The sequence below is a fragment of the Vespula vulgaris genome, chromosome 14 (assembly GCF_905475345.1).
Source record: "Vespula vulgaris chromosome 14, iyVesVulg1.1, whole genome shotgun sequence".
NCBI lineage: Eukaryota > Metazoa > Arthropoda > Insecta > Hymenoptera > Vespidae > Vespula > Vespula vulgaris.
The window spans coordinates 3,285,038-3,298,740 of record NC_066599.1 but is presented as its reverse complement, the minus strand read 5'-3'; the positions used below and the strand labels follow the sequence as shown (position 1 = coordinate 3,298,740).

The following is a 13,703-nucleotide window of genomic DNA, read 5'->3' as shown; positions in this document are numbered from 1 at the left end:
TCTGGATTTCTCGTTTGAAGCTCGGAATTAAAATCGAGAGGAAAATGTGACTGTTTTCGAAACGATAGCACAATTTTATTTTTCTCCTCTGTGTTTTAATTTTTCCCTACTTTCTCGTTTCCTTTTTTAAAATCCGGCTTTTAAATCGATTTCCTCATTTCGATTTTAATGAGATTTATGTGTGAGTTTACCGACGTCGTTCGATGAAAATGCGAATAAAACGAGTTTTTTAGGATGCGAGGGAAATTATTGGAATTTATGACGACGACTCGGAGGATTATTTGAAAAAAAAAAAAGAAGAAAATAAATATATAAATAAATAAAAAAGAAGAAGAAAAAATAGAAAACGAAATGAATCAATAAATAATTTTTTTTTGACGAGTCAACAGAACATCGCTTTAACTCTTTCCACCTATTGTTGTTCTCTCTGCTTTTTTTCTTTTTTTTTTTTTTTTTATAATAATAATAAGTTCGAACATACGGCCGTTTAAATAATAAATATCGTTTCAAGCTATTTAGAGAAACAAAATTCGACTTAATAAAAAATATTGAACGCGTATGGGCTTGGAACCAACATCCATCAAAGATTAATCCAATGATTTTTACTGGTTTGTAAAACCACGTATTATTCATAGAAGTTTACACATTCTATATCTATGGAATTGTTAAACCACTATTCATCACATATATCCATATGAAATATTTTTTTCTTCGTGTATATTTATACATGAATATTGTACAATGTACATATAACAGATTGATTCAAAAATGGAACTAATATATTTTAACGAAAATTTTTATATTCTGATAAATCTCAAAAATATTATATATATATATTATTTATTTTGATATGTAAAAATATTTATATCAAATTACTATATCTAAATAGTATATACTATATAATAACATATTTACTTTGTCATACATTTCAGAATTTCTTATTGATCCACTCAACAAATATATCAACTAACATATATATATATATATAATAATCATACGACAGAGAATTTGAAATTGTAGTACTCGAAGTCGATTCGGTTTAAATTTATAACTCGATAAGCGCAAAACGTATTAAGAGAGGAAGAGAGAGAGAGAGAGAGAGAGAGAGAGAGAGAGAGAGAGAGAGAAGATGGAGAAAACTGAGAACATATTCCCTAAAGAATCAGTAAGATGAAAGAAGAGAGAGAGAGAAATAGAGAGAGAGAAAGTGCGATTTCAATCAGAGTGAGCACGAGATATCCGTATTTTGTGGTCCAATTACAAGAAAAGGTACGAAGGTGCGGATGGCGGGCACATTATATTTCCATTACTAGTAGAGAACTGGTGCAGTACCCAGACTTAATCGAGACTACTTCTTCTTTCCTTGTTCCACTACTTTTCCACCGTATTTCACGCAAACCTTCTTTCAAAACCTTATTTCTCCTTCTCCTATATACTTCTCCCCCCTCTGTAACAACACTCTAGAAAAGGTACAAAAAAATAGAAAGAAAGAGAGAGAGAGAGAGAGAGAAGAAAAACAGGGTTTAAAAAAAAAATGGTAAAAGTCGTTAGCAATTTTATATTAGTCTAATAAACGTTCTCATTTGGTAAATTGAATATCTGTCCTTTTAGTTAATCTTCTTTTATTTAACATATCAACTATATGTTAATTAAGTTAGTATTACAATCGATAAAATTTTCTCTCGTAATAATATTCGTTTCTATTCATCGACGTTCTTATGTATTCATATGTCCATATTTCTATTGACGCATATATGTATATATTCATATACATATTTATTTATTCATAAATGATGATAAAATAAACATGACAATTATGATAATGTTCATTTCTTTTTATGCATGTTCATTTACGTGTTTATAGTAAATAAATTTTCATATATGTTAATAAAAATGACAATGTTATAATATTTATTTCTATTCATATATATATATATATATATATACACAAGCACATGTTTATAATACCAATCCATATAAATGCGTATAGACTGTGTACACGATGTCAAAAAAATGTTGACAGATAAAAATTAAATTTTCTATCCTCTTTTCTACCATTGGAAAAAATCAATAATCCATTTTATTCACATCGAACCTTTCTATATATGAATGATATAATAATAAAACCTTTCACATAAGGGTTCTTTGAGGGGTTGGTAATATAACGAATTCAAATATTGTAAAGAAGGAAATAACCATATCTACACAAAACATACACGTACACGACACGAGTATAAGTTTTTACATTTTTATATAAACTTTATACACATTTTTATATATACACACGCACATACAGAGAAAGACATGGGTATAAGTTTTTATATTTTTATATATACTATATATATACGATATATATTTATATAATATATATGACAAAAAAAAAGAGAATCTATATATATATCTACATATACATATAAGCGTACGCACGCACATATGAGTGTATAAAAAAAAAAAAAAACATATAGAGAGAGAGAGAGAGAGAGAGAGAGAGAGACGAAGAAACTGAATGAAACATGTGTTCCATTTAAAAAGAAAAACGTATACACACGTATTTCTTTCATACGTGTCTTGACGCAATGCGGCTAGTTAAAGTGGCGTTAATCATGAAAGATTAAAGAACATTAATTACAACTTATTATCATTTTCAGATTTTAACAATGATTACGAATTAGATATATAAATGATCTTAGTATCTCTGACGACGTTATTTTCATTAAGACCACTTAATCTCGACTGTCCAAATATGAATGTCATAAAAAGAGAATATTTAAAAAATGATGTAACAGACTCCGATAATGATAAATTTTATTCTTGATGAACGTTAAAAATTATTCAATAGATTCCAATATTCCTGCATGGGAATTACGTGTCCAATTAATCACTATTAACACTTTGACTTTTAATTTGATTTATTTGAATCGTGCGTCGATTGATCGTTCATCGATAATTTTTTTCTATTTGAATTTTATTTTAAATTACTACTTCGTTTGCATAAATATTACGTGTGTATGTGTGCGTGCGTGCGTGCGTGCGTGCGCGTGTGTGTGTGTGTGTGTATGTATGTATTCGAAGATGTATATATGTATACTGAAAATGTAACAATCAATTGATAATAATTTTCTACAATTACTTGTAAATAACGAAAGTTGAGAATGATCATATTAAGAGTAATAATTAAGAGTAAAGTGGTTCTTAATTTATAACTATTAAATGTTTTTTATTAGAATTATTATAGAATAATAAAAAACATTGACCCTCTTTCTCTCTCTCTCTCTCTCTTTCTCTCTCTCTCTCTCTCTCTTTCTCTCTCTATCTCTCTTTATTTCTGTATAATTAATAGCAATAAGAAAACTTTCAGTATTGGCCCATCATAATTCCCCATTATAAGAAAAATACAGGGTTTACCAAAAGTTCCTAGGTAATATTGAAAATCAATTACTCTTTCTCGAAACTTTCAGGGCTTGTAATTAGGCTTTTAATTTTACAAACAGGGCTTGTAGTTTTGCAATCTGTGAGAGAAAAAAGAGAAGAGAAAGAAGAAGAAAAAAAAAGAAAAAGAAAAAAAAAGAAAAATAAAAAACAATTGCTTCGAGATCTCGAAAAAGTTTAATCGATTTTTAAAATCATCTAGAAACTCTTGGCACACCACTGCATTGCTAACGCATACTGATATTTTTGACTATTGAATAGCGTTAGAAATATACATATGTCTATGTATAGATATATAGATATATGAGTAAATGTGTGTCAAGAGATCCTCATCGAATCAACGAAATATTAATACGAGTCAATCTCGTTAGTAGCTTTCATACAAAAATTTGATCAATGTTAGCTCATCGAGTGATTATCTTCTATTATTATCACCTGAGGGATATATATATATATATATATATATATATATATATATATATATTAATTCCAATTCATTTTGGGATTGATATATATAGCTATATATATATATATGTATATATATGCACACAAACATGTGTATATATATATATAACCCAATTCAATGTTTTCTACCTGTCTCAAATTCGTTGAACGAAAGCAAACCGATTGATCGATCGATCGATCGATCGATAGATCGGTACCAACCACTTGCAAAAGCTAAAACTCGAAACCAACCGACCTGATCTCTCCGAAACGATGGAAAGTGTTCGCATCTCCGAAGTGGACTCGTTCGACATTTTCGATCTTCGCTTTGCTTTCGAGATCGAATTAGAACGATGCTCTCGTTACGGCTCGTTTCCAATTTCAATGTGACTTCTATTTCAGTTACGTTGTTTAACATATCGAACTAGATCGTACAAATAAGAGAAATATCTTTATAAACGTTATATCATTTTTTCAATTATTCTTTCTCGAATTCGTACGAACGAAATTTTCATAATTCGTTTCACCGAATTTTAATCATAATAAAAGTATATGAATATTACAGCAAACAAATTTTTCTATATCTTTAATACATCGATTTATAATAAAAATTTCGAGTTCGAGTGTTACGAAATTTTTGATCTTCCTTTTCTTTTTCTTTCTAAACTTATTAACAACATTTAAAAAATATATTCGACACGCACTAAAAACATATTTCCTGATTGGAAGGTCGAATGTAAAAAATGAAAGTAAAGAAAAAAGAAGAACAAAAGAAAAGAAAAAAAAAGAATTGGATATGTCAAGAATCTACTTCCTCCATCTTTCGTATATATCTAATTTTAATTCGAAATCGCAATTGTAACAGACAACAAACGTAATAATCAACTATCGAATATTTCTCTAGATTACTTTCTTCTAAATAATATTCGAATCTCAATAACAACAAATTTAATCTACGAATCGATAGAGCAAATAATAAAATCGTAACATCTTATGTAGTCTCTCATATCTCCCGTTTTCAAGTCAACCCTTTTCGTTCTTTTATTTGGTAAGATTGAATTTCGGTCTCTCTTCGCGTATATTCCCATCTATATATTTCTACTAAGAACGTATATAGTTTATACATACACACACACATATATATATATATATCTATACATATACATAAACACGCACATATACACACACGTGTGTATATATGCATGTATCGAGGAAAGGTCAAAGTGCAGAAGTACTCTCATGGGGGCAAGTCCAACGGCAGTGACATTGTACATAGGCGATGGCAGATACGAGCGACCAAGATAGAAACTTTAAACTGACCCTGATCGATGCTTATAGACCCTCCCACTTTGATACTACGAGATTTATCCGTCTAAAGTAACGATCGTTTCAACATCGAGAGAACGAGAAAAAGAAAGAGACAGACAGACAGACAGACAGACAGACAGACAGACAGAGAGAAAAAGGGAGAGAGAGAGAGAGAGAGAGAGAGAAGGACGGGGTTAGAAGACGAGCAAGGCTTTTTCGACGACAACCATCATCCTCGTAAACCCCTAGAACGTTCGTGCACGGATATAAACCGGAAATTTCGTTCCGACATCGTCGCGATTACTCGTTTCCTCGGTCCAAAATAAAACTTATAAAAATCCTTTTGAAATATCTTTTGAAACGATTGCTCACATGGGAATTAAATAAGAAGGATCGATAAAGTAAAAAGGCAAAAAGGTGAGAAAGAAAGGAAGAAAGGAGGAAAAAAGACGAATGGTTCTCGTGTTCTTTGAAATATGAATAAAAATCGTACAAGTAAAAGAATCATAAAGGTAGAAGAAAAAACAGAAAAGAAAAAAAAAATAAAATGAAAGGGGGGAAAAAAAGAGAGAGAGAAAAAACTAGGAAGCTCGCGGTGGGGAAGAGAAAGCAAGAAAAAAAAAAAGAAAAGAAAGGAAAAGAAAGGAAAGGAAAAGAAAGGAAAAGAAAGGAAAGGAAAAGAAAAGAAAAGAAAAGGAAAAAAGAAAGAAAGAAAGCATTCCTCTGGAATTCGCCTTATTTACCGGCAAGTTATACGAATAAAGTATGTAGAGGGGGTGCTACTAGTGGTGGTAGCGAGTTAGCGTGAGGTGGTGTTCGAGGGGGTTGCTCGTCGAATTGCTCTCGTTGAACGAGGTGTGCCATCCCGCAGCGTGCGTGCAAATTGCTCGATAGAGAGAGGAGGTCAACAAAGGGGCGATCCCAACGTTCAGACCCGTAGTATTACCAATTAGAATTTGGTTAGAGTGAGAGAGATGGATAGATAGACGTATAGATAGATGAGATAGATGGAGACAAAGAGAAAGAGATAGATAGACTGATACAGACAGAAAGAGACAGAGAGACAGAGAAAGAGAATCGGCGAGACGGTGTTATCGTAGATAGAGAAAGAGAGAGCGAGACAGAAAGAGAGAGAGAGAGAGAGAGAGAGAAGAGGGTTGGTAAGAGGGTTGGGGATTGAAAGTGATGGCGCCACCAACACCATCGTCACCAATACTATTACCAAGAAACCTTGTAGATATACGCCAGCGAATATTCCTCTTTCCTCGTAGACAACCCCACCTGAATTGATGTTCCGAACGTCCGTTGTCGCACGAGACCAGCCCATTTTCATGGCCAGCTTCCAGTTCTCGTTAGCTTCGAGCTTTCGACTCCTCACCGTCTACTAGACTAGATTACTACCGGTTTCTATATTACCTGTTACAATGCGCAATGTGCATTACCTTTCTTCTGAGGCTAGACCGGTATTCGATTATAACGTCAAATCATTTCAACGTTCGCTTCGATGAACTTCTGTATATATTACTTATTTCGTTTTACTTCTTTAATCTTTTTTCTTAATTGTATTTTCTTCGTCATTTTTAAAAGGTTAATAATGAAATTCATTGTATGGATATTCATTGTAATTCATTAATTCAAATTCAATTTATGATCCTCTTGATAAAATTCATAATCGATTATAATCAATTCGAAATCGATTAATAATATCTTTTCCTTTTTTTCTTACTTCATTCTTTCATCTTCTTTCTTTTCTTTTTCTTTCTTTTTTTTAATTTGTTTACCAATCAGTAAAGAGAAGGTATTATATACAATATTTACAACAACGACGACGACGACAACGATGACAATGACGATGACAATGACGATGATGATGATAATGTTCTCTGTTGATCCTTTATACCATTATTTTGAGAATCCTTTGTAAACATTATTCCCTGTATATCTTGTATTCCGAGCATCCCTTATAATCATGTATTCTGCGTATCCCTTTATACGATTATTCTCTTCTTACCTTACACCATTATTCTGCGCTTATTTTGCGCTTACCTTGTGCTTACTTTGCGCTTACTTAGCGCTTACTTTGCAATTACCTTGCGCCAACGTTGGCCTACGAGGTATTCAACGTGTCAATTTACACTGTTCGATGTTGGAGAGTCAAAATTATGGTATAGTATATAGGAGAACGACGACAACGACGACAACGACGAGGATGACGACGACGATGATGATGATGATGATGATGATGATGATGACGATCGACAACGAGGACAACGACAACGACGACGACCACGATCAGTTTTTTCTTATTTTATAATAACTGGATTATGTTTCACGAAATATTTATTAAATGGAAAGCATTATTAATTTTTATCATACGGATCGGTAAATATTAAAAGAAATAAAACAAGATGAATAAAGTAATAGAGATAACACAATGAAATGTAAACATTACTAAACTATTTCTTTTCATTTTTTTATTAGAAAACGAAAAACGCGATTTCAATTAAGCGAAACATTTCTCTCTCTCTCTCTCTCTTTTTTTGCTATATTGTTTGTACAATAATTCTGTATGGAATACAATAGAACTGGATTGATGATTTAAATAAATATTATATAAATGTAATTGTGAATATTTTATCGATTCGTTTATGATATTATAATCAATTTCATTCGATTCTTTCTTTTTTTTTCTCTTTCGTTTTTGTTTTGTTTTTGTTATTTATTTATTTATCTATTTATTTTTCGTTCCATTCGACTTCAATAATTTTATTTATAATTCGTCAATATAAATGATCGAATTTATTTATCTATTTACTTTATTTGTTTATTTTCTTTATTAAAAATCCGAAGATTCGATGCTTGTGATATATGTTATATTTCTCTCTCTCTCTCTTTTCGAAATACCTTCACAAAATTTCGCAGCAGGGATAAACGGTAGTACGTGTTTTATTAATTCGGTAGCTCGCGTTGCGTCATCGTTTCTGTTTCACTCGACATTCTCCGAGCGTGTTCGGTGCATTCAATCTATTCCATTCGGCATGTCATGTTTATTATTCGATCGTGGATATACCGACGGCTCCGTTAAAATCTCTAAAAATAATACCTAATATCCTTCACGTTATTCGAATTCATTTTCTTTTTTCTTCTTTTTTTTTTTTATTTTTCCATCCATCCATTAAAAAATACTTACGTAGTTATAGGTATACATATTCATCGATTAGAATTTTTACAAAAAGTTCGTATAACGTTAGATAAATTTAAAACATTATTTCATACGATTCGATATATCCTTGGCTATCTTTCACTCAGTCTCTCTAAGGACAAACGACGAAAGTTTCGATACTAGTTTATTAATTAAAAACAATATTATCACGACAAAGTGCAAGTACAAAGCAAGCTTGCAAGGCTTTTAACGTTCAACAGGGTAAAATGCAAGAGACCATCCCTGAAGTAAGATCCCATGGGATACCAGGGAAACTATGGAAGGAGTTGAATTTTCACAGAGATTATTCTCTCTCTCTCTCTCTCTCTCTCTCTCTCTCTCTCTACTTACCTATCTACCTATCTTCCTATCTATCTATCTTTCACTCTTATTCACTCTATGTATTTCGAATTGATGAGATAATCAATTTTTATATGCTTAGATATCACCTGTTATATTACGAATAATGAATTTTTATACGCTTATATATATATATATATATATATATATATATATATATATATATATATTATAATTTATTATATTACTAATAATAATAATGTCGCAGTTTGTCAAATTTCGTTATGAAAATTTTACAATTTAAGATTACGATTAAGATTTAAAAATTCGATGATCGATATTACATTAAACGTTTAAAATGTTAACAAAGTTCAATCGACTTAAATCGATGCTATATAAAATTTCCTTTATAATAATTTCATTTTTATTTATATTTTTATTTTCTTCTTTTCCTTCAACGTAAACATTTCGCATCACGTGAGTTTTGAAACTAGATTGAATCTCAATTAAATAATTAACAATAGCAGTCGGTATGTAACTTTACATATACATGTAAATCATACATATAACAAGTCGTATTGAAAAGTTTAATAAATAAATAAAAAGAATAAAAAGATGTCAGTCACATCAAATCCTATTAAAACAATAAACAATTATTTCATTTATTGTATTATTTTCCAAATGAAAATAGATCATTAAATCATCTCTGTTGATTTACATATTATCTACACACACACACACACAAACGATACCTACATATCTATAACACAAAACGTATTTCATAAATTAGTTTAGTTTGATAACAACGAAGAACAATTTTCGATAAATTCTTGAGAAAGTTCCAATGATATTATATCAAATATTAGTATAAAACAAAAGTTAGTTTCTAATTAAGTCGAAGAGAAATGTGAAATGGACGACGAGTTGGTCAACTAATGAGAGAGAGAGAGAGAGAGAGAGAGAGAGAGAGAGAGAGAGAGAGAGAGAGAGAGAGAGAGACGTTCTAAATAGTTTCTTGGGTTAGTATTATATCAAGCATAGAAAAGAGAAGCATAGAAAGAGAGAAAGAGAGAGAGAGAGAGAGAGAGAGAGAGAGAGAGAGAGAGAGAGAGAAATCGGTGGTATAGTTCAGGAAGTAGAAATTATCACGTAGGGTGTTTCTCCATGGCTGTTAAAGGGTTGGTAATAGAGTCATGATTAATGTGAGACCGTCAAATTTGTCGCGGACGATGACAAAGGTTGCCAACGCGAGTTGCTCGAAACCAGAGGTGGATGAAGAGGAAGAAAGAGCCAAGAGAGAAATAGGATGATGCAGAGGTATATATAGAGGAGGAAGAGGCTACGTTAGAGGAAAAAATGAAAGAGTCTCTGGGGTTGAGGTGACCAAAGAAGAGAAAAAAAAAAGAAAGAAAAAAAAAAGAGCTCGACGTTTTCTTTTTTTTCCTATTTTTTTTTTTTTTGCTTTTTTTCTTTTTTTTTCGTTTGAGTTTCCTACTTGGCCTGATCTCGTTTTTCTACGCAACCTCATCCCTTCCTCTCTCTCTCTTTCGCTCTCTCTCTCTCTCTGTCTCTCTTTATCGTCCTTCCTTATTTCTACATTTCTCTATCTCTCTTTCACTCATACTCCTTTTTTCCATTCAGTTTCTACTAGGCAAAAATAATTATACCACATTAGGAACAAGCTACTCGTTGCTATTCAAACGAAATTCTCTCTTTCTCTCTCTCTCTCTCTCTCTTTCTCTCTCTGACTCTCTTAGTCATACTCTTTCGTATGTTTCATACTTTTCGACAAATTGTTTGCTACAAGAAAGAAAGAGAGAGAGAGAGAGAGAGAGAGAGAGAGAGAGAAGGTTTTGACGTTCATCGTTTGCAATTTCAAAGGACACTTATCATTTTTTTTTATTTTTATCTCTCTCTCTCTTTCGGTAATATACCTGCATACTTACGTACGTAAGTACGTATGTACGTGCGTATTATTCAGGACGCGTTCGTCGGTACTTATCATAATTATTCGGTAGATCGAGTAACAAGTTGAATCTCCGTGCTTGGTTCAAATAAGAATGTCTGTTAAATGTAGAAAAAAAAATAAAGAGAGAGAGGAAAGCTATAAAAAATTAAGAACGAGGAAAGACTTTTTTTTGCGTTTTTTAAGAGGTTGAGATATATAAGCTATAATAAATACGGGTTCAAAGCTACATCGTCGACGAGTTGGACGTTAATATGGCAATTAAAACTACCTAGAGGAAATTAATGTAGATCTTTTTATATGTTTGTATAAGCCAAGAATGAATTATTAACCGTTTTGATGAGTTCTTTTTTATTTATTTATCTCTCTCTCTCTCTCTCTCTTTTCTTTTTTTTTTGCGATAGCATAAAAGACTGGCCCAATAATGATTTTATCTTGCAAGTTAAGGTATTTCGTCGCACAATTTACGTTTGCATATAGGTAAAGCATCAAAAATCATGATAAAAAGAAAAAAAAGAAAAAAAGGAAAAGGAAAAGAAGAAACAGAAGACCAACTCGAAATTTATTGAAAGATTTGTAATTTAAAATGATTCACCTTGCAATCTAAAGTATTTTCTGTAGTACATTACTATTTAACTTGACACTGATTACAAATGAGTTTTTCTTAAGAAGACTTTCATATAAAAAGAGTTATTCCCAACGTTTTAACGAAAATCGTAACGATGTAAATAGTGATAAGATTTACAAAATTTATTATTAACCATCTATATTGCATGTTAAAATAATTAAACACAATTGATACATATAATACACAGAGGATACTTATAACGCATGAATCATATTATAAAAAAAAAAAAAAAAAAAAACATAAGAAAAAAACTCACGAAAAGAAAAGAAAAGAAAAGAAAAGGGAAAGAAAAAAAAAAAGAATATAAAAATCGTACGAATTCTTTTAAACAAGTTAAAAACAACGATTTAAATCCATTGATCATTAATATTACACCACACACACATATATATATATACGTATAAACGTATAGCATATAAATAACAGATTAATGATCAATACTTTGACGAGTAACCATAGAGTTATTTTTATGAGCATGAAAATGTGTCTAGAGGTCGAATAGAAAATAAAACATATTAAACGCGTTTACTTCATCGTATTGGAACACACAGGAAGGCAAACGATCGGTCGCTTATTAGTTTACTTTACCCTTCGTTAAACCACGCGGTAAGACCGCAGCAATGCTCTCAAAGTAAAGCGAATTACACCCCTCTTTTCTCTCTCTCTCTCTCTTTCTTCCTCTCTTTTTTCTCTCTTTCTCTTTTTCTCTCTTTCACGAGACTTCCCCCAACATTCATTGTTTTATTCGGTTGCCGGTTTGGTTTCGACGATTCCACAGGGATTCTGATCCTAAAACAATTTCAATTACACCCTCTTTTTCTTTTCAATATATCTCAACTAGGGACAGATACATCTGTGACTTCGTAAAATATCGCTTTTTGTTGCAGGCTTAACAAAAAAGAGATGGATAGAAAAGAGAGAACGGAAAAGAGGGAGAAAGAGAGAGAAAGACTATCCCCCTTTATACCTAAACCACCAAGAGTAAACTTTTTATGGATCAACTCAATCTACTTAAACGAGTTTCTCAATCGTTTTTCTTCCTTCCTCGATCGACTTATCTTATCAAATAATTAAGATTATTATCGAAGATACTTGACATTTAGATTTGATTATTTATTATTTGAATTAAAAGGCTATTATAATTACCATTGATCGTTGATATTTCATGATATTTTTTGGTTTTAATAATTAATCTAAAAAGTTGTAAAGGGAATATTGTTTCAAGGTAGATAATTTCGAAAAGAAAATAATCAAAGAAAATGAAAGAAAAAAAGGAAGCAATGTTTTCAAATTTTTTTCCAACTTATTAACACATATTCGATTAATCATGATAATAATTCTACGTCTTTGGAAAAAAAAAATACTAAATATTTTCTTGATACAATGAAATATACTTATAAACTAAATTATCGAAAAAGAAAGAAAAATTTATATCTTGTAAAAGTCGATACAACGAAAGATACGCAAGTAAAGTCGCTATAATTCGTTCTACTAACTACTGCATAGATAAATGCTAACGCATAATACAAATATCAAAAACAATTATCAAACGTTATTAAACAATCGAAAAATAATCTATAGATATACATATTATTTTATCTATAAAAACGATTTTCTCAATAATTATAAAAGAATATTGAAAAAGAAAAAAGAAAAAAGAATGAAAAAAAGGACAAACAAAAATCCAAAACGTAACAAAAAATTAAAAAAAAAAAAAAAAAAAAAAAGAGAGAAAAAAAGAAGAAGAAGAAAACGAAGTATACGGTAGATAAAGTCGAAAGTATAAAGTATAACAATAGATACTAATCTCGTAAAGTAGGTCAATTAGGCAGCAGACCGCGAAAAGTAGCCAAAGGCAATGACCGCCTTTAGGAATGTCGTGTCTAAGAGATAAAAACTACTACTGCGAGCAGAAAGAAGATAGTTAGTTCTTTTCCAAATAAGAAAAAGAAGGACGCAAGACGGATAAGATCCCTCCTTGTCCTGACAGTTAGTGTACGATCCTTTCCTGATTGGCTGGATTAAGGGTACGTTAGCTTTCGAACCTCGAATACGATTGCTACAATCTTCTTTTTCTCTCTTTCTTCATTTATCTTTCTTAAGAAACAAACAAACCTTAAAACGAAGAGAGAGAGAGAGAGAGAGAGAGAGAGAGAGAGAGAGAGAGAGAGAAGAATAAAAAAAAAAAGAAAAGAATTTTCGTTCGTTCGACTCGATAAATATTAAGTAAAATACGTGTATAAAAATCGATTAGTTTCAATATGTAAATGACATTGAAAAAAGAGTATTACTTGGTAAAGGTTGGATCAAAAGTTCGTAGGTGATTTTAAAAATCAATTACTCTTTTACGAGACCATTTGGACACGCAGTTAGGCTTGTACGTAGTTTTAAAAGATGAGCTTGTAGTCTCATAATGGGAATAAAAA

General features: G+C 31.1%; 1 protein-coding gene across 6 annotated transcripts in view; it reads right to left on the bottom strand.

Annotated features, from left to right (window-relative positions):
• The window catches only part of LOC127069087 (neuroligin-4, Y-linked-like), a 188,733-nt gene that overhangs the window by 110,372 nt on the left and 64,658 nt on the right, over window positions 1–13,703 (bottom strand). The window lies entirely within an intron of this gene.